The sequence below is a fragment of the Mauremys mutica genome, chromosome 4 (genome assembly GCF_020497125.1).
Source record: "Mauremys mutica isolate MM-2020 ecotype Southern chromosome 4, ASM2049712v1, whole genome shotgun sequence".
In the NCBI taxonomy this organism is placed as follows: Eukaryota; Metazoa; Chordata; order Testudines; family Geoemydidae; genus Mauremys; species Mauremys mutica.
The window spans coordinates 132,446,250-132,467,559 of record NC_059075.1 but is presented as its reverse complement, the minus strand read 5'-3'; the positions used below and the strand labels follow the sequence as shown (position 1 = coordinate 132,467,559).

At 52.4% G+C, this 21,310-nt stretch overlaps 1 pseudogene; it reads right to left on the bottom strand.

The window, feature by feature from the left end:
- The window catches only part of LOC123369841, a 52,834-nt pseudogene that overhangs the window by 27,280 nt on the left and 4,244 nt on the right, over positions 1 to 21,310 (bottom strand).

Sequence of the window (21,310 nt, the reverse complement as noted above, 5' to 3'; positions counted from 1 at the left end):
ATCCCTTGGCCGTTTGTGCCAAGGGTTAATCACCCGCATTTTAACAAATGCATGCCTTATTTCTAACGTGCCATGTTCCTAATGGGACAGGTCCTGATCCGTGACGGGGCTCACAGGCACTAGCAGCAATCATCATTGTGATGTCTTACATAGAGGTCAGCCTGAGTCACTGCTCCCCACCTACAAATCCCCAACGTCTGGCAGTTGGCATCTCACTCTCATAAATGGCCCCTCTCTTTATAATGGGCTAGAAAAGACTTAAGATCAAAACGTATTCCCCCCCCCGGCAAAAGATTAGGCTGATCAAAATCTGCAACCAGCTTTTGCAGCTGGAGCACAGCTTTCTCTTCCATCTGGTTAGCAAACTCACAATGCACCATAACACAAATCACCAAGAGACAACACAGAGGCGCTCATAACCCTTTGCAAAACATGAACGCACTAAACCTCACAACTTCACAATCAGCAGGAGGTCAGATCAATATCACTAGTCCCCGTTTGCAGAGGGGGAAACTCTGGCACGGGGAGTCTAAAGGTCAATGTTTTCTAAAGTGGCCACCGACTTGGGGCACCTGCAGGTTTGGGACACCCTGGTGCCTGATTTTCAGAAGCATGAAGCATAAGTGCAGCAGAAGCCAAGGGGGGGCCGTGAATGCTCAGCATCTCTGCAAATCAGGCCTACTTAGTGTGGCCCAAGGAACTGAGCCACCCTGAATTAGTGGACATGCTTGAAAATCTAGTCTAAGTGCTCAGGGTCTGCCCCAACTCCCACTGAAGTCTGTGGAAAGATTCCTTTTCATATCAGAGGTCACTAGATTGGGTCCTTCACAATCCATCTGTTCCATCCAGGCCTCAGAATAGAGGCTTTGTTCCTTGGGGAAATTGTTTGGGAACGACTCAGATGAAATCAGCCCTAGTTACAAGACATTCCCCTCCTCCCTGATGGGCTAAGCCAGCATCCCAATTAGTGCCCCCCAAAGGAAGGTGGTGCTGAGGTTTTAACCCTTTACTTGCCATCTTGCAGCGGGGCAGGAGAGGAAAAGTTTGACTTTAAGGTTTTATTCTGCCCAAATCCTGGTTTTCCCATGAAAGGTGAAATGCACCCCAGGGCAGAGGGCCCGCATGGGGCTAGATCGGCAAATGAATGCAAGGACAGATAGTCAAGGACTCAGCATCTGCAGCTGGGACATGGTTTTCCAGTGAGCTCATTCAGACACCTAAGTAAGGGTCAGATTTCAGCAGTGCCCAATCCCCAGCGTGTAAACGTGTCAGAAAGTCCTGCCCTTAAGGCCTATTTTGAGGACTTAAGTAGTGCCAAGGCCTCGGGCGAATGTCACTCTAAAATGATAGCTATGGAGTCCCGCTAGCATGTGCCAATGACGCACATAGAGCAAGGCATGAGCCAACCAGGACAAATATAGGGCAATACACAGACTGAGGAAGGGGATGAAATGCCACCTGCTGCCTGCGGGGACTGGGTATTCACTCAATAAATAGTCAGCAAGCTGAGGAAAGGCACCAATCAGCAAAGGGAGCCAGGATCCAGCTTTCTGAGCCCAGCTCCCCATTCCTGTGTGACATGAGTTTGGTGGAGCTCAGCCCAACTCCCAGCAGCCTGGTATTCACCTCACACAAGCACCACAACTGGCAGCAACTCAGGCCGCCTGGTCAGCAGCCTCAGCAGAGAAGGCAAGGCCCTACTGAGACTAAATCCCCCCCTTCAGGCCCTCCACAGCTGAGTCTCATTGACAGAGTAGGATGTGGGGAAGCTGGCCACGGGCCGAAGCAGAGCAAGAGGGACGGGAGGAAGCCCCCATTAAAAGAACCAGAAGTCCTAGAGATGGCTCCAGACCTCAGCTTGAAAGCCTCACAGAACCATGAGGGCGTTCGTCTCCAGCCCAGGTCCATCACTAGTAAGCACAGAGTGGGGAGGGAATACTACAAAGTTTATGGTAACGCTGGTTCTGGGGGTATCTATGGTAGGGAGTGATGGGACAGAATAAAAAGCGTGCGAGCGGTTAGGGAGCTCCCATTGGGGTCAGGTATTTACGGCTGGGGGTGGGGTTTGTAAGGGCCAACGTAGGGAGTATTTAGGGGAACGGGTGCTGTTCACCCAGTGTGGCACGGACGGGTATGCTAGACCCGACTGTGCTTTCAGTGGCGCCGGTATAAACCTCCAAGCGAAGAGGGGCTCTGGCCTACACGTGGTGTAAGGCGAGACGGCTCTGGCACAGCGCGATGCCAGCAAATTCAAGAGTTACACGCTGGCCCAGGGTTTGCATTGAGAAGGCTTCTGAGACGAAGCTGACGAGACACGGTCCGGGAGCTAAGGGAGCGCAGGTGCGAGTGAGCGCACGTCGGCTCGTGATTATTAGTTATTATTGGTACTGTGGGAGGGGGCGTGCCCAGGAAGCAGGGCCCCCCTGTGCTAGGTGCTGTACAAACAGTTCCAAAGGCTGTTTACTGCTGAGGGCTCCAGCATAAAATAAGAGAGAGCCAAGACCATGTAACACTGAGGCTTTATTCATCCCCCCCGCCCCCCGCCCCTCCAAGTACTGGTCTTCCTCATCAAGCACTTCCTGCCAGTAGAGTTCCCAGATATTAACCTCTCCACACTGGCATCCTCTGACGCCCCCTGCTGGGAAGCTGTCTAGCGCAACACTCTCAGATGTACTGGTACTTATGTTGTCCATGAATGCCCCAGGAAGCCTTTGACTGGGCTAGAATAAAGCATTATCAGGCTGTCTTATGTTGGATCAGTGCAGGAGTGGTGTCGGTGCTGCAAGGAGCTCATCTCTCCTGTGATAGCAGCCCCCTAAAAGGCTCCCTGAGGTGTCAAACAGCGACTTTGGGCAAGTTTGTCTGGGCCTCAGTTCCTCACAGGTGACCTGGGGCTAATTGTACCTTTTCTCTCTCCCACTCTTTGCTGCCCCATCTATTGAGATTGTCAGCTCTCTGGGGGAGAGATTGTCTATTGTGCATATATATGTACAGCACCTAGCCCCACGTACACAACACAAATAATAATAATAGAGTCCAAGCAAACAGACTCACACAACCCTGATCTGGGTTGGGGCCTGTAGGCACTCTCATTAATGTACCCGCTGGTCTGGAGATCACAGGGGATGGCGCTCTTTGGCAGAAGGGTTGCAATAACAAATTAATTAATAGATTTCTATTTATTTGGGTCTCTTTGGAATCCACATACACCAGCCTAGGATAGCCCCCAAATGTATTTATTTTTTAAAGTGTAGAGGAGGGGGGGGATGGGAATTGATCAAACCTGACTTTGATAGAAATTCTTTTTTAAAGTTGCAATAAAAGCCACTTGTATGTGGCTGTTAACAATTCCTCTGCAGGCTTGACCACCCAAAACTTGCAGCTTCCCCTTAAGACACAGAGGCAGAAAGTGAAACTGACAAGGCTAGTTCCACTCTCCCAGATGGAAACATATGCAGTGGTACAGTGTAATTGGGATTTTTAAAAAAATGCATCTGAATTTTTTCATGCTTTCAGGTTATTTTAAATATGGATTGTTTATTATGGTATGATGTGCTGCACAGAACACGTAGAAAGTTCTAGCATGCCCAGCCCCAAGTGTTCAAAAATCAAGGGTCAGGCCCCAACAATTATGAGATTGGCTTAAAAATCATGTTTGTTTTTTTAATTAATTAACATGGGTTCTTTGTCTTGCCTTTAGGGGGCACTTGGGTAATGTTTTCTGGATTTTCTCCACAACGATGAGGACTAGGAATTTTTTTTTTAAAACAGAAGTTGACATTCTCACCAAATCACTTGCTTCCAGGAGCTGGGGCTTTAAGAAAAACACCAAATATGCAAGTATCACGATAAAATGATGAGAGTTGACAATACTGCCGTTCTTGCCCTAATGAACCTACAATCTAAGGCCCTGATCCTGAAAATACTTGAGCAGGTACATAACTTTGCATCTGTTTAAGAGTTTGTGTGATGGGGGCCTGAATTCTTTTTGGATTCTTTTAAGGGAGGAAGCCAAACAGAGTCACACCCCATCCTAAAGTGTAAGATCCAGGGCTGGCTTTGGGATGTGCCTTTCTTGCTTCACAGGACAGATTACCATGGCTGTGGCTAGGTGTGGTTTCTTAGTTACTCCCCTCACCCTAGTACGTGGGTGAACCAGCTCCCATCTTTGGAAGGAGACTCCGAAAATACACAAGGGACCAAATTTGCAATGCAAGTCCATGAGCGGCCCATCCTCCCCTGACACTCATACCCAGGCTAAGAGCAAAAATCAACTTTCCCTTCCCCAGTGAGATGATTAAACATGAGAGCTACTCGATTGGTTCAGTATATTTTGTCATTTCCACCTTCTGTAAGACTGCTTCAGCAGCCAGCTGCAGTAGCCACATTAAAGACCCCAGCAAGTGGCAGGAGAGTGAAGTGCTGAAGTGAACTACCACGGTGAGCTCTGAAGCAGCTGTCTAAGGCAGAGAAGAGAGCGGGGTCCCCAGCACTTTGGGCCCCTGAGCCCCGCTCCCTCAGAGCCGCGTGGTGATTTGATTTAAGCTGATTTCCTTTGTATATTTTGACCCGTGATGTTGACATCTGTGTTTAAATGGTTACAAAGTGTTAACTGTTTGCATCTCAACATCTACCGTCATTGCATTATTGTCTAATTCCCTCTCCACTGCCTCATCTCCCCACCCCAAAGTTTCCCACGACTGTGAACATTTAAAATAAATTGAAAAAAAAAGCTTCAAAATGAATATTGATATTATCCACCGATCTTAACTGAATTCTGCCAAGCTTAATTATAAAGAGACAATCCTGCGCTGGCAGGGACTGACAAAGGACTAGACAGGCTAATGGCCTCCTTCCCATTGCTGTAGTCCTCAGAAGTCACCAATCGCATTCCTTACAATAGGGCTCCGGGGACCCGTTGGGATGACTCTTTGGGCCTCATTTACTCCATCAAAATGAACACAAGAGACTCTACCTCAATCCTTTTCCTTTCAAACCACCTGCCAGATTCACCACTAGAGGAAACCGTCCATTTCTGGCTCATCCACTTGCCAACACCCCCCCACTCCCCCCCCGCCCTGCACAGATGTCTGCAGAGGTGTGAAAGCGAGTGGTGGGTCTGAGAGGCTACTGCTCTGATGGTCGAGTGCCATCCTCCAGGAACTACCCCAGTCAGGTTTCCTCTGCTACCACTATGATTCATCTGCTATCCACAGGCATGCTAGATGCTCAGGCCTGGCAAGCCAGAAAAGGGTATGGCCAGTCCGCCATACGTCCTTATCACAGATGGACCTAATGGGCATTAAATCTGCAAATGGCTGAAAGACCATTGGCTGGAATTAGTCTCCGCCCTCCCTCCCCTGCAATGGCCGCTTCTGGGTAACCACAGTGAACCAGCTTTGGCCCCGGAATGCACTCCCCGAAGTGGGGCTGATACAACGCTGTGGGTATATGCCAATATCTGTCAGAGGGTGCAGGACCGCAGGAGGGCCCCCTTGGTGGGGGTGGCTCTTTGGGGCTGTGCTGCACCTATCCCAGAGAGAGTGAAGGCTTGTACCTCCTGGGGACAATAACCCATGAGATGTGCCTTTGAAAAGCACAAGCCACAGGACACAAGGAAGAGTTGCCTCTGGAGGGGTACGTCTCCTTACAATGAAAATCCACCCCAGGGGACCTCAGTATAACAGGCATGAGTCTCTCCACGTTACACCCTATGCAAAGCCGAATGATCAGAGTGGAGCCTCTTCACGCACTCCTGTTGCAAGAGCCCAGGTACTACCCCAGCCCTTCCTGATCCTCAGGATCACAGGGGTTAATGACTGACAGAGCAAGAGAGCCTCCAGAACAGACATTTCCAGGAGTCACCTGCTCTGGTACCTGCCAGCAAGGGCTGCTGCACTAGGGCCCAGCCCCGGCTCCACACCACCAAGTGAGCAGTAAGTAGGTGAACTAGGGGCTAAATAGCACTATGCACTAGTCCAGCGTATCCAGACACCGTGCAGGGTTCTCCCACCTCTCTGGGCTAGTTGCTCTCCGGAGACATGCAGCACAAGTCACTCATCCTCCCCCAGGCTTTTGTTGAGCAAAAGCTTGTCATAGAGTCAGAGCACTGGACAACTATCCCCTTAACAGATTAAACCTCATTTCACTTGTGATCCAAACTGGATCTGAACCCAGGTCTCCAGAGACGAAAGGCTGAAGCATTAAGCTGCTGTGCCCCTGGAACCAACTCAGGGAAAGGGCTAATCTCTCACAAGCCAAAGATTTTGCTCTATCCCATGTTTCAGGAGCAGCTTCCAGCAGGAGGGAGCTGTTCAGTGAGAAGGCTTTGATCTTAAGGGCTAACAGGAGTGAAACCCAACCAGGGCCTGTCACCATGTGAAATGGGCAGATATTCAGACTAGCGTGTCTGTTACAGCACAGGCTCCATACTGTGTGGGTGCATGTGGACACAGAGCATGAGGCCCTATGGCATTTTCAACCATAAGAGACCAGCCCCATTACCCACCGGCGATGGACACAGTGTACCAGAAGTTTTAGACTAGTCCTGCACTCAGCCAGGCAATTCACTCGGCCTGCACAGCTCTGCCTCTAACTCAGCCGATCAGACACAGCGGGGGCTTGGGGCCATCGTGCACCATGGTGTCACTCTAATAGCACCTATAGAGCACTAAGTTACAGACTAGCCAAGGGCCTGCTCTCAGCTGCTTCCAGGACACAAGTTTGTTCCGTTTGTGGATACTTACATAGGAAAGGAAATTCACTAGGGCAAAAACCAGCAAGCCCCTTTAGGCTTCGTGCCATTGCTTCCCCAGACCCTTACGCAGAGCACAATCCTGAGAGATGCTGAGCACCCTCAGATCCCACTGAATGCAAGTGGAAAGGACTTAGCTCCTCACAGGATCAGGCCCTTGGAATCAGACACTGTCATCGCAGGGACTGATCCAAAGCCCAGTGAAGTCAGAGGGAGTCTTTCCATTGACTTCATGGGAGTGTGAAGATGCGTTTAACCTCATGACAGACGAGCCATCCCGTTCCTAATAAGGTTTTCTAAACCCCTATGTTTAAAAAGCAGCAACGAAAGCTTTTGTGGGGCAAGGAGCGGTTTGACTTTGAACATTCTCCTGCAAAGCAGTGAACCCAAACAAGACAGCAGAGACTAGAGAAGTGGCACTTCAAATGCAGATCAGACAGTAATGAAACTGACCAGCTAATAAGGTGAAAACTTAAAAAAGGGCAGACCGGCAGAAGTGGGAGAAGTCGGTTCATGTTTTAAAACCTCTCCGGTTGAATCAGCTGTGGCTGCATTAGTAACAGAGCAGCAATCTTATTTTTCTTTATTTTTTTAAATTTAAACAGGGTCCCTTTATAGCTCACGTGTTCGGGCGCTGAGTGAGTGCCAGCTTGGAATTCCAGCCAGAGAGCAAGAAAAATTCAGTTATGGGTTTAAGCAAACCCTCAAAATGGATAAAAGGCTCCACTATGTGGAAAACGACAGCCTGATTAAGCGCATTCAAATGTAAATACACCCTTGGCACTTTCGCCTCTGCTGAGCCCTGTACGTTAGGTGACTGAAGCCAATCCAAAAGGAGGAGAGAAGTGGCAGGAAGGGTAAGGTGCAGCTCTAGCTTTGTGCAGCAGTTGAATAGCAAAGAGATCCTCTCCAGCAAGATTAGCTTGTCTGATCCTAACAATTCAGAATCACTGCAGCACCACCTCAAGAGGCAATTGCATGTTCTGAGCGTCAGATGTCACTTACCAACATGTTCGGAGAGGAACACGACAAAGAATGGAGTGACCAGGTCATTAATCCCCTGGACGTAGCCACTGGCTGGGTGTCGGATGGCCCAGATAAAACAGGATTCTTTCAAAGATCTATGAAAAGCAAGGAGGAAAGCCAGACACCTGTGTTAGCCAGGCCCAGAGGAGCGGCAGAGAAGCATGCGTGATAGGCAGATGGGGTGTGGGGGAGGAGCTATCATGGTTTGGCAGAGCCATTCCTAGCAGCAACACTGATAGGATAAAAAGTAAGCAAGCTAAAGAACCAGGACTCCCTTGGGTGTATATGAAGCACAGATCCCCCGCTCAGCCCAGCCCATACCTCCCCAAATGTCAACCTTAGTTTCCTTGGTGAGTGAACATGGAGCCTGAGTTTCTAAGATCCAGATGCAGCCCTGGATGTGGTGTCAGGCCCTTTCAAAGGCCAGGTCGAGCTTTTACAGTATTACCAGAGCTGTCTGACTGTGCTGAAAATTACCAGAGCGGGTCACCCGAGACGTTCGTCTGCACACAAGCCTGAGCCCTTTAACTCGCAGCATTGTTAGACAGCTCCTGATTAAGCCAGTTTCCGGCTGTGGAACGTCCAAGTTAGACACCAGGCTGCTGTGTCTCTTTGCTGCAGAAGAACATCCTTGTTATGGACCCCAAAATAATTCTACAAGTAGGGCACCCCAGGGCTTTTCTGATTTCCCAGTGGGTTACAGAGCATGCTGGGATTGACTGCATATAGGCTTCTTCTGAAGTATCCCTGTGCCTAAATCCCATGTCCTCTTCTGGCATGTCAATAGCCTGTGATCTGAGAGACTCTAGTGGGAAGAGAGATGTCAGGTTCCCGGTGCCCTGGCAGATCTCTGCCTATGTGGAAGTCCTTGAGTTCCTCCTACAACATACTCTAGTGGGTCCTCTCAGGAAACTGGCGGACCAAGAAGTCTGCCTGATGTGCAGATCAGTTCAGTTCCATCTTATCAAGCGGCTTGTACATCCTAGCAACCCTGCTAAACCTTCTGTGTCTCACACAACAGAGGCTGGGATTCTCATGCCAGCTCCCACAGGGAAAAGCCTTGCACATCTAACTTTGATGGCCAGGCTTTAATGCAGCCTACTCTGGCATGATGGCCTTGGGCTACTTTCAAATAGAACTTCAGATTTTTGACCAACTCTGAGTTACCTTTAGCCAACTATATTTGTGCCCTTCATAATTGGAGCTCCTGGCCAGCGTCCCTAGAGCAGATCTTTAGCCTTTAAAAGAGGGCTCCAAAAGGTTTAAAGCAACTTTGCTGATAAGTTGCAGGACACATTAGGACTGGTCTACGCAGGGACATTTACCCACAGAACTATATCAATACAGTATTACTGCTATAACCCTCCACTCGCACACGCTTATTCTGGAATCACAGGAGCTTGGCCCAGGTTAGCCTATGATTCTTTCAAAGCACGACAGAGTCCAATCGTGGCTTTGTTCCTTCGAAAGAAGAGCCCACACCAATCACACGGCGAAAGGGACTGGATGTGCCATTCACCAGCCAGAACACAGAACTGAAGGTACAATCAACGTGCTTGTGGTCAGACGGATAGAGCACTGAATTGGGACGTAAGAGACCAGGGTTCTAATCCCAGCTCTGCCAGTAACTTGCTGTGACCTTGGGCAAATCACTTCCCTGCTCTGTGCCTCAGTTTCCCCCTTTGTCTTGTCTATTTTCTTGGGGGCAGGCACTGTCGTTTACAGCACTCAGCACAAAGGGGCCCCGGTTGGGATGCCAACGATTCCCCACCTGTTCTACCCAGAGGAAACACTCAGGCTTGTGCAAGATACCCCTTCCCATGGGGTGCTGGTGTCTGAATGGTGGGGTGGCTACATTAACATCCAACATCCCCCTCCAAACAGATGTAGGAGAAGCTGATCCTAAAGCACATATTAGAAAGGAGGGAGGCCGGCCCCAGGTGGAGGCAAGTCTCCAAATCCAGATGACTAGATCAACTCCACTGGGCCCTCACAGCACAGAATAGGTGCCCCTAGCAGCACACCCCAAAGCCAGATTGGCCTGATGCCCTGGGAGGAACGGAGGAGTCTCCCGCTAGAAGCCCTTGGTCACCAACCAGCAGGACTTGGCCTGCCCCACTGCGGGGAAGCTAGAGACTCGTCCCGCCTCACCTCCTGGACTAGCGGCTGCTGGAAGAGCGGGATGAGAGGGTTTGTCCTGGGAATGTCGATGTGAATCTGAAAAGGAGAGAGGCAGAGCGGGTTAGACTCGCTGACCTCGATGGTCAGGACGGGGGAGGAGAGGGAGCTGCGATTCGCATGTCGAGGCACTGATGGAGAGAAGAAGCCGAATCCCTCAGCCACCCCCAGGGACAGAGACCTTGCTGAGAGGCAGAGGGAAGTGTCTAAACTCCAGCCCCCACCACTCAATTCTGGGGAAGGAGGGGGAGCAGCTAGAATGGCAGGTGCCTTAAAGCTAGCGATCGGGTGGCAAATCCAGCTGGTGAGAACCACTGACGCAGCTGATACAGCCACTAACGAGGCAGGACAGGGGCACTACCCCCTGCCCTCCCTGAGGGAGATGGACTCCACCCCGTACGGCTCTCCCCAGCTTTAGCTGCTGTGATCCTATGCGGGCCAGCGTCATGGGGGGAAAGGAGACGGAGAAGGGGAGGCCGGGTGGCAGGAGGGCTTTACCCTTGGGCGCAGGGACCAAAAGGAGGAAGAGCAAGGCCCAAACCTGCCGGTAGGTGTCCTGATGATGCTCTTCATTCCTGGAATCGTAATACTGCTCGATGAAGCCGAAATACTCCTCCCGCTTGCGCTGTAAGGTCAGCTTCCTCCGCTCCTTGTTCGCCGGGAGATAGCCCTGCAGCAGAAGGCAGCCTGTCACAGCAGGTCCCCTTCCCCTCTCCCTCCTGCCCTAGCCACTGTCAGTCCCCTGCAATCCTGCCAAGCAGCAGTTTGTCCAGGAAGCGCTTCCAGCCTGCATGCAAAGGTTGGAGGAGGGGAGATCTCTAGGGCTTCAACGTTCCCAGCACGTGACATCTGATATCCTTCCTGCCTGACCCCAGGGCAACCTGCCAACACCCCACTGCATGAGATCTGATTGCTTGTTTCTACATGAAGAGCTGAAGACAGCGCTGGGTGTGACTATTTGTCAACTGTTCTTTAAAGCTACAGGAAGATACCGAACGGGTATGTGAAGCGGCAGGCAGGGCTCCACTCCAAGCAGGAGGCAAGACTACATTGAGATGGGCGTTCAGATCATGCGGTACATGAAGGCGCTGGATAGCACCAGTGTGTTAGCTAGAGCCTGCGAGGTCTTGTGAGGAAAGGGGCTGATGCGGAGAAAATGAATGTGTAGCATACGCAAGAGGAGAGCTCCGCTGAGGGAGAACTCGTTGGTTTTAACACAGAGGCCAAACAAGCAAATGGGGTAGGAGCCATCCTTGTATTTTAACATGGCTTTTGCTAATGACTGCGCTGCTCCCTGCTGCCTGGGCGTGCCCATTTCAGGGCGTCCATCAGCGGCCTCAGAAAGCGTGGGGGTTTGAAGGTTAGGAGTATCAGCTCTCCCCAGGTTTGCTGCAGGACTCCTCAGTGGATTGGAGAAGTGGCAGCACTGAGACATCCCACCCGACTCTGAAACCTGTGCAACTGCGGGGAGGGATTTTTAAGCATGACAGATGTTAGCCGTGCAGCTTAAGGCACTGCTGGAAGGTGATCACGTAGTGTGATGCTGAGTGTGATAAACAGCTATTCTGTGCTATAGAGTCCATTAAAAAAGGGAAGAAGCCGAGCAGGGAGGCTCTCTCTGCTGGAAAAATTAGGCCATTTTAGATCACAAAGGAGCAGCGAATGAGACAGGCGAAAAAATAAAAGTCTTTACAGATTCCCCTTACGGGATTGTCCCAAGGCCACTCAATGTGGTTGGTGGGGTCCCCGTTCTGCGCACCGTCTGCATTCACATGCACCAGTGTACACCTCAATGGCATGCTAGTGACGCTCTCAGACCCTGCTGCTGGTTTCTCTGGCTGGAGCCAAGTACGACCACATCACCTCGCTGAGGTCCTGCCCTCCACCCATCTGGGAGTTCAGGGCCCTTGTCATCTGACCCTAGACCCCTCGCTCCTTAGGTGCCTCAGTCTCCTCCTCACGTTCTTGTGCTTTCTCCTCCCAACAGCCAGAGCAGCCTCCCATTCTCCAGCCGGTAAGTGAGCCCCTCCCTAAAGCCCATTTATTCCACTGAGCCTCCTGCACTGAGGAGCTCTGCACTGGAATTCTATTTGCCCAGGTGAGACTGCAGGCTCCTCAGGGCAGAGCTCTCCGTTCCAGTCTGCCATACGCCTTTAAGGTGTCCTGCAAAGAAGAGTTTGGATTCTTTGCTGGGTAGCATATAGTGTGGCCTGCACAGGAAAGGGCATTTTATAACTAAGGAACGGCTCCATACTCAAGGCCATGTCCCACCAGGGAACTGAGCAGTCCCGTGTCTAGATGGTCATACATGGATCTGCCCCTGGGGCCATGCACTGAGAGCCGATCGGACCTAGTTCAAGGGACACAGGAGCATTCACGTTCATTTGCACGCCCTTCTCCACGTACACGTCCCTGCGAGGACCCCTGGGCTGCGCTCACCCTCGGGCTCCCGCCGATTGCGGCGCCGGGGCGGATTTGACCGTGTCATGCCGGGTGTTGCTGCACCCAGCTCCGCGCGAGGCTGCTCAGCCTTTCCCCAGGAACCCCGGGCCGCAGCGGTCAGCACTCACCGACAGGAGTCGCCATGTCACAGGCTGGACCTCTCTGGGCACGCCAGGCCAGCTGCATTTCCTCAGCTCATCTGCAAACGGACAGTGGTGTCAATGGATTAGATCCTAGGTGCGTCCCAAGTGAGGTCCCCGGCTAGGCAGAACTACACCTAAAAGGAGAGGAAACCCCAGTCTGCTCCTGCAGGCTCCGGATACTCCGAGCCCCCAGGAAGGCTCCATGTCTCTGATGCCTGGAACACAAGTGCAGAACAAGTGGAGACCTGATCATACTCGCTGATAACATCAACAGGAGACTGCAGCTAATAAGGGTATAAAGCCCAGCCCAGCAGAACCAGCCTCAACAGAGCCCAGCCCCCTCAGCAATCCCATCCATCAGCCCAGTGGCACTGTCCCACATCTGACTGGCACAGAAGTGCCCTCATGACCCACCCAACTAGCCCCGCACTCACCCAGGTCTGTGTTGTGGCTGGAGAGGAGCTGCCGGAACTTCTCCAGACGTGTTTTCTCCCGCACTGTCATTGGGGGAGCCCCCGACGCGTTCTGGTCGGAGATGCGGGCGACGAGTGGAATGATGGGTCTGAGTGGGAGGGACTGCTGTTTGTGCAGGGCGTTCCGCACGCAGGCATCCTCTGGAAGAGGGTTCAGAGAGTTCGGACAGGCTGTGAGCAGGAGGGCGGGGGCATGGCAGTGCGCAGTAGCAGTTAAAGCACAGGAGTGGGGCTCAGGAGATCTAGGTTCTACTCCTCATTCTTCTACTGATCTGTGCCTCAGTTTTCCCACCTGCGTAATGGGGATAAATCCCTCCCTCAGAATTCATTCCCTCACAGTTGTACAAGTGCTTTGGGAGCCTCAGATGGAACAGAAGCATCTCAGGAGCCCCCAGACAAAGGAGAGTCCCCCCAGGGTCAAGCTGCTCTCTAGTCACTGGAAAATGCTTGGAAAAAAGTTTATTGGTCGAGAAAAGAGACCAGATCACATTCTGAGTGCGCCCAGGCACCTGCCGAGATCCCCACCCTTAGAATCAGAGAGTTTTAGGCCAGTAGGGCCCACCACATCACCCAGTCTGACCTCCTGTATGGGACACGCCACCTCTCCGCCCTCAGCTCCCACACACTAAACCCCACTACTGAAACTAGACCAAAGTGGCGCAGCCCACAGGAGACTGGACTGTTCTATTCCACAGGCAGAGAATAGGAGGGACAGAGGTGCACCAGTGCCCAAAGCCCCCGCAATGGCAGGGAATTGAATATGTGAGAGATACCCAGATAATACTGGCAAGTGACCCGCCCTCATAAAGCCACAGAGGAAGGTGAAAACCCTCTCATGGTCGCTGCTGATCTGACTTGCTGGAAAATTCCTTCTCGCCCCCCATATGGTGATCAGTTAGACCCTGAGCATGCAAGAAAGAACCAGCCAGCCAAGCACCTAAGAAAGAGAATGCTTAGTGCCACCCCAGAGTCCTAGCCCTGCCCATCTTGTGTCCCATCTTCAGCCCTGGCCAAATCTGATATTTCACAGGAAGGAGACAAAAAAAACTCCCCAAACAGAATACATTGGGGGAAAACGTCCCTTCCTGACCCCTGCATGTGACAGATGCCCTGAAGCATGAGATTTTTGGGAACATAAAACAAAACAAGACCCCTGGGCTGCCAAGCCCTGCACTCTGCCATCACGAGCAACCCAGCCCTACAATCCCACTCACACATTTGTCCAACTCTCTCTTCAAACTAATTAAATTGTTTGCCCCCCCCCCCCCCACAACTGCTAAGTCTCCCATCATTCCAATGACCATCTCACTGGCTTTCCCCCACCCTGTGCCATATCCACACTCCCACTGTTGGGGAGCCAGGCATCCCCGCTTTGCAGCAGCGGCTCTCGCACTTTCATAGCATGAACCACTGATCCAGCCTGAGGAAGTCACAGCGCAGGAATGGGATGCCAGGAGGGCCTGGCTGCAAACCCAGCAGCCAGGATGGAACAAGGCCAGCTCCCCTGCAGCTGTTCTTCCATCACTTCCTCCTGATCGACCCTTTCCTCTCACTCCCAATGTTCATCCTTGCCTGCCTTCCTTCCTCCCTTTCGCATTCAGCATGCCTGCCCGCTCATCGACCAGCACTCCCCCACACCTCAGCGAGTGAGGGGGCTTGGGAGTCCCAGGGAAGCTGACCTTGAAGGCTACCCCACCTTGCCTCCTTTAGCCTACCAAGCAGTCAGAGCTTGAACAGAAATGGAGACATTACGTGGCCTATGATGCCACCTGGTGGCTGGACTCATCTGCCGGCTCCTTTTCACATGGTGAGTATTTAGCTGGGCATTTCTAGGTCCACTGGCAGCATGGAAGGACACATTTACATGACCTCACAGACTTTAAGGCCAGAAGGGACCATCATGATCACCTAGTCTGACCTCCTGCAAATCACAGGCCACAGCCACTTCTGGAATCAACTCCTAACCTCTGGCTGAGTTACAGAAGTCCTCAAATCATGGTTTAAAGACTTCAAGTTACAGAGAATCCACCATTTACACTAGCTTAAACCTGCAAGTGACCTATGGCCAACGTTGCAGAGGAAGGTTTCTGCCAATCTGACCTGGGGGGAAATTTCTTCTTGACCCCAAATCCAACAATCAGTTAGACCCTGAGCATGTGGGCAAGACCCACCAACCAGACACCTGGGAAAGAACTCTCTGTAATAACTAAGAGCCCTTCCCATCTAGTGTCCCATCACCCTGCAGCCTCTGATGATAAAGCAATCACATGCCTGGGATCAGACCAAGATGCAGCACTGACCTGGCAAGACACCTAAGCCAGAGGAATTAATCTGGCACACCAGGTAGAGCGCTCTGGCTGGGCACTCAGGCCAGGATCAAGGCAAAGCGTCCCATCAGACTCAAAGGATCACATTCCGACCTGTCCCAAGTGGGCGCAGCTCCACCAGAGCGCCATTCGCTTAGGAAAGGTCTGAATTTGGCCCAGAGAGTCCAAGAGCAGCACGTGGGGTCCTGAAGAGCCACAGGCAGAGCATCTCTGATGCAGCTGAATCAGATGGCCTGGATTTGAGGCACTGGAATAGAATGGAGGATCATCTGGGCAAACCAAGGCTTTGAAATTAGTACCCGGAGGCTGAATTCCGCAGTCAACCAATACAGCACATGGGTACTAGCTTCAAAGCCAGACAGCTAGGATAGCATATGAGCAACAGATTGGTCCCTGCCTCTCTTACCAGGTGGTCTGGACAGCTGGGCCTCGCTGCTGGACTTGATGACCTTGCAGTTGGTTGGCATCTCGCTGAGAGCAGACTGGGCCCGCTCGGGTTTCACGCGCAGCTTGCTGTGGTTCTCCAGCACCTGGGCTGCTGTTGCCTTGGCCACTTTAGAGTTCAGGGTTTGGAAAGAGGAGAAGTCTTCGTCTTCATCATCGCCGATGTCCCAGGCGTCACTGGTGTTGCGTGCAAACTCGTGAAAGCTAGAGGCCTTCTTATTCTTCAGGGGCAGCGCACTGCCCTTGGAACGTTCCTTAATGAAGCTGGGAGCCAGGGAAAGCGGGTAAGTGCCACAGAAAGAGCCAACCCCAAGCTCCTTACTCCTCACACAAGACCATTCCATGTACCCTCTTCTCTTCCTCCCATGGTACAATCCCTTCCCCTTCCAAATACTTCCTTCCCTTTGCCTTCTGGTATACCCCCCAATGCCTCTTCATCCCACGGTACATCTCCTTCCTAGGCATGAGCTAAGGAACGCAAGAAATCCCTCCATGCAACCCCCATGGCAAGTAAAACGCTGGAAGGCAGAACAGAGCTGGTGCAGTCTCAAGACAGGGAAGGCCAATGTTCCAGCTAACCGTTCCTATCTGGAAGGTGCTCAAGTCTATCTACTCTGCCCAGCAGGGCAAAGGAGAGGAACTGATTCAGCTCCAGGAGATAAAGTCTCCCTTTCAGTGCTGGGGAAATGTGCTAACTCGACAGTGCTGGGGCTGAAGTGCTGCCCGTTCACAGGGCAGAGACAGCAGGGGAAGCAGCAGAGATGTGGTTCCCACACACATGCTGCCAGGTCCTCTCCACTGCCCAGGAAGGATCCCCTCTAAGAGCAAAGGGAGAGCTCAGTCACCACCGCCCAAGAAATCCTTGGTCTCTCTGCTAGGCGGTGGCTATGACAGTAGTTCTATGATGCGGACTCCTTGCTACAAAGGCGAGGTCACAGGCTCATGTCACACAAGCCATCGAACAGCCATCAACTGAGAACGTGGGCCAGAGTCAAAGAGATGCCCTACAGGTGCAAGGCTTCAAGGGAATACGGGCACTCTGGAGAGCCCCTGTCCAAAAAGGGACAGAGAACATCCCAGCAAAGCAAGCCCTCCAATGGAAACAGAGCCGGGGGGCAGGAGATGCGACACTTACTTTTTGGTGAGCCGGGGATCCAGAGGAGGATGCTGGGCTCCGTAGACAGGTTGAATACTGCAGGGGAAACAAAAGCCACAGATTTGCGAATAATTGCCTCAGCCTCGGACAGGGTCACATTCCTCAGCTGTTCTTGGGAGCCGTAAGCAACTTCAAAAGGGTTCAAAGCCTTTGCTCAAAGAGCCACAGTCAGCTGAAGGTTTATTCTTTCTGAGAGCAGAAAAGACTCTGTAAATGATCAGCCGCACTGTGGCTCAGCTGAGCAGGAGGGAGCGGGGTACTGGACATCTGGGTTCTATGCCCGGCTGTGTCACTGATTCATTGCGCGAGTATGAATCTCAGTTTCCTTCACCTGTAAATTCAGGCCAACAGTCACCTACATCAATGGGGCATCAGAGGCATAATTTGTTATCCTTGAAATCCTTGGATGAAGCAAAGGGCAAAGTATTACAGCCAGTAGCATGTTTGTGTCTTGGAGAGAAAGATGTGGGTCTGAGCTCCCCACCAGGTGCTGGGCTCACAGTCATTGAGTTACTGCACCGAGAGGCATGATTGGAGCTCAACTCCCAGCTTGGTGAAGGATGCTTGGGCAAGTAACTTCACCATCATGTCTTGGGCTCTCTACCTGTGGAACAGACTAACACTCCCCTCATTCAAAGGGGGGCAAGGATGCTCTGAACCACTATGCAATGAGGCCTAGCCTTCACAGATGTTAAAAATGAGGATATCGCTAGTTTCACAGGCAATTTAAAGATCCCCAAGGCAATTTACACAGAGCTGTAGGGGATTCATAGAATATCAGGGCTGGAAGGGACCTTAGGAAGTCATCTAGTCCAGCCCCCTGCTCAAAGCAGGACCAATCCCCAACTAAATCATCCCAGCCAGGGCTTTGTCAAGCCTGACCTTAAAAACCTCTAAGGAAGGAGATTCCACCACCTCCCTAGGTAACCCATTCCAGTGCTTCACCACCCTCCTAGTGAAAGAGTTTTTCATAATATCCAACCTAAACCTCCCCCACTGCAACTTGAGACCATTACTCCTTGTTCTGTCATCTGCCACCACTGAGAACAGTCTAGATCCATCTTCTTTGGAACCCCCTTTCAGGTTGTTGAAAGCAGCTATCAAATCCCACCTCATTCTTCTCTTCTGCAGACTAAACAATCCCAGTTCCCTCAGCCTCTCCTCATAAGTCATGTGCTCCAGCCCCCTGATCATCTTTGTTGCCCTCTGCTGGACTCTTTCCAATTTTTCCACTTCCTTCTTGTAATGTGGGGCCCAAAACTGGACACAGTACTGCAGATGAGGCCTCACCAATGTTGAATAGAGGGGAATGATCACGTCCCTCAATATGCTGGCTGTGCCCCTACTTATACAGCCCAAAATGCCGTTAGCCTTCTTGGCAACAAGGGCACACTGTTGACTCATATCCAGCTTCTCATCCACTGTAACCCCTAGGTCCTTTTCTGCAGAACTGCTGCCTAGTCATTCAGTCCCTAGTCTGTAGCAGTGCATGGGATTCTTCCATCCTAAGTGCAGGACTCTGCACTTGTCCTTGTTGGACCCCATCAGATTTCTTTTGGCCCAATCCTCTAATTTGTCTAGGTCCCTCTGTATCCTATCCCTACCCTCCAGCGTATCAACCACTCCTCTCAGTTTAGTGTCATCTGCAAACTTGCTGAGGGTGCAGTCCACGCCATCCTCCAGATCATTAACGAAGATATTGAACAAAACTGGCCCCGGGACTGACCCTTGGGGCACTCCGCTTGATACCAGCTGCCAACTAGACACAGAGCCATTGATCACTATCCATTGAGCCCTATGATCTAGCCCAGGGGTCTCAAACATGCGGCCCGCGGAGCTGTTCCCTGCGGCCCGCGGAGCTCCCCAGGGCCGCCCAGAGGGGGGGGCAAAGGGGGCAATTTGCCCCGGGCCCCGGGCTCCGCAGGGGCCCCCAAGAGAAAAGCGGAGGCTCCCGCCTCCGCCCCTCTCCTGGAGCCTCGGCGCATAGAGCGCCGAGTCTCCGTCCGAGCGCCTGAGCCCCGCCCCGATCCGAGCCGCGTGGGGAGGGGGCGGGGCTGGGAGCTCTGGGCTGAGCGCTGCGCTCGGCGTGGAGCTCACAGCCCCGCCCCCTCACCACGCGGCTCTGAGCGGGACGAAGCTCAGGCCTCGCCAGAGACGCGCTCGGGTAAGGGGGGGGGGGGAAGCGGGAGCCGCCAGGGCCGGGCCGGGGCCTGGGTGGGAAGCGGGACCCGCCGGGGCCGGGCCATGGGGGGGGGAAGGGAAGCGAGACCCGCCGGGCCGGGCCAGGCCGGGGGGTGGGGGAAGGGAAGCGAGACCCGCCGGGGCCGGGCTGGGGGGGGGGGGGGAAGGGAAGCGAGACCCGCCGGGGCCGGGGTGGGAAGCGGGACCGGCCGGGGTGGGGAAAAGAGGGACCCGCCGCCGCCGAAGCGCAGCCCGGTCTTCGGCGGTGGGGGGCCCCTTCTGTTCCGGGACCCGCCGCCTAAGTGCCCCGCCCCAAGCCACCAAACAGCTGTTGGTGGCGCTTAGCACTTTCCAGGAGGGAGGGGGGAGGAACGGGGAGCCGCGCGCTTAGGGGAGGAGGTGGAGAAGAGACAGGGCAGGGGCGGGGCCTCATGGAAGGGGTGGATTGGGGGTGGGGCCAGGGGCAGCAAGGGGGCGTGTCAGTGATGCGGCCCTCGGGCCAATGCACTAGTCCTCATGCGGCCCTCGGGGTCATTTGAGTTTGAGACCCCTGATCTAGCCAGCTTTCTATCCACCTTATAGTCTGTTCATCCTTGCTGGCAAGACATATCTGTCTTCTGTCCAATGTTAGCCAAGATTCAGGCTAGTTATACGTGTCCCCAGACCACTCTCCTTCCAACATCCAGGCCTATTGCTCTGTCTGCTTCCACACCAACGCTCTGAGAAGCAACAGCATTCCTGGAGGATAGATCTCTATATAACCAAACCCCACTCCTCTGCGCATATGTCATGTACCTTATTTAAGAGCAGGGCCCATTCTCAGCCGGTGTAAGCAGACCGAGCTCCACCTGAGTCAATGGAATTGCAATCACTTTCACCAGCTCTGGATGGAGCCAATGACTCCAGGTAGAGCCAGCGGCACAGAGAGCGGGCCCTGCGGTACAGGGGGAGAATGCAGTCTGGCTGCAGCTGGAGAACGCGCTGAGTGCTGGGAACTATCTGGCTATGGGGAGGGGGAAGGCGGCAGCACAGGTACAACGCGGCAGGAGGGCGAAACAGAAGAGCTGCAGTACAGGCACAGGGCGACAATGGGCCCTAAACCCAGGAAAAGCAATGGGTGACAAAACCCAGCATGGGCTTTCCTGGCTGCATCAGCAACTCCCATCTCTCAGCCTGAAGCTTGAAAAAGACTAGCTGTATTTCCCAAATAGTGATTAGGCAGGGAAGGAGTCTGCTGGCTAATTAAGGTAGAGCTGTCAGGACAGCCATTAAACAGAGGTGGCTGTGTTGGTGGGCATAACAAGCAGATTAACCAGGGCAAAATGAGATCAATGCTGCTGGCAAGTGACTCATGTCAGCTTCTTTCGGAGGCCAGGAGAAGCCAGACAAGTTGTTTTAAAACTTAATGTGAGTTTTACAAAGTTCACTCCTCTGTATGCTGATGCTGATCAGTGTCATGTGTGACACCAAAGAATCCACATGCTCCTTCTGGGAGAGGGTCCTCATTGACACACAGGAAGGGCACTGGGAAAAGACTGACACAGGAATATTGGAGTCTCCTTTGGGAACACACCACTGGTCCCTCAAAACTAGAATCCCGCCTCAGGCTGGCTGTGATTGCAAGCAGCTAATGCTCAGAAGTACAGACCTAAACTTTTGAGTGCATGCACCCAATGGGAGATCTCTTAAGGGGGGAAGGAGTGTCTGATTTTCTAAGCAAGTCCCTTTAAGCTGTCTCAAGGCAGACACCCAAAACCAGAGAGAACCCAGATCACTAGTCACTTCTGAAAACGTAGCCCACAAGCCTGGGTTATTTTCATATGAACAGCTAAAAATGTCATTAGTCAAGTGTTTCCCAGCCCCCTTTGGGACGCTAGCTGCAGTATCTGACGTTGTTTCCTGCAGCAGTGAGTTCCACAGGATGACACAAAAGCAGCATTTCCTTTGGTTTGTTCTGCCGTTTGTTTCACTGGCTGACCCTTTTGTCCTTGTATTATGGGATGATGTAAACAGCAGAGTGAGGAAGAAACACAAACACTCCCAAGGAGAAAGCAACAATGGGATTGATTTCTAGGGTATGCTGGCAATTTCATGAGCTTCCACTTAAAAAACCTTGTTTCCTTAGATGGCCCTGGCCAGTAAACCAGGCCATAACACCGATAAGGACCAGCTGAGGACACTGCTGA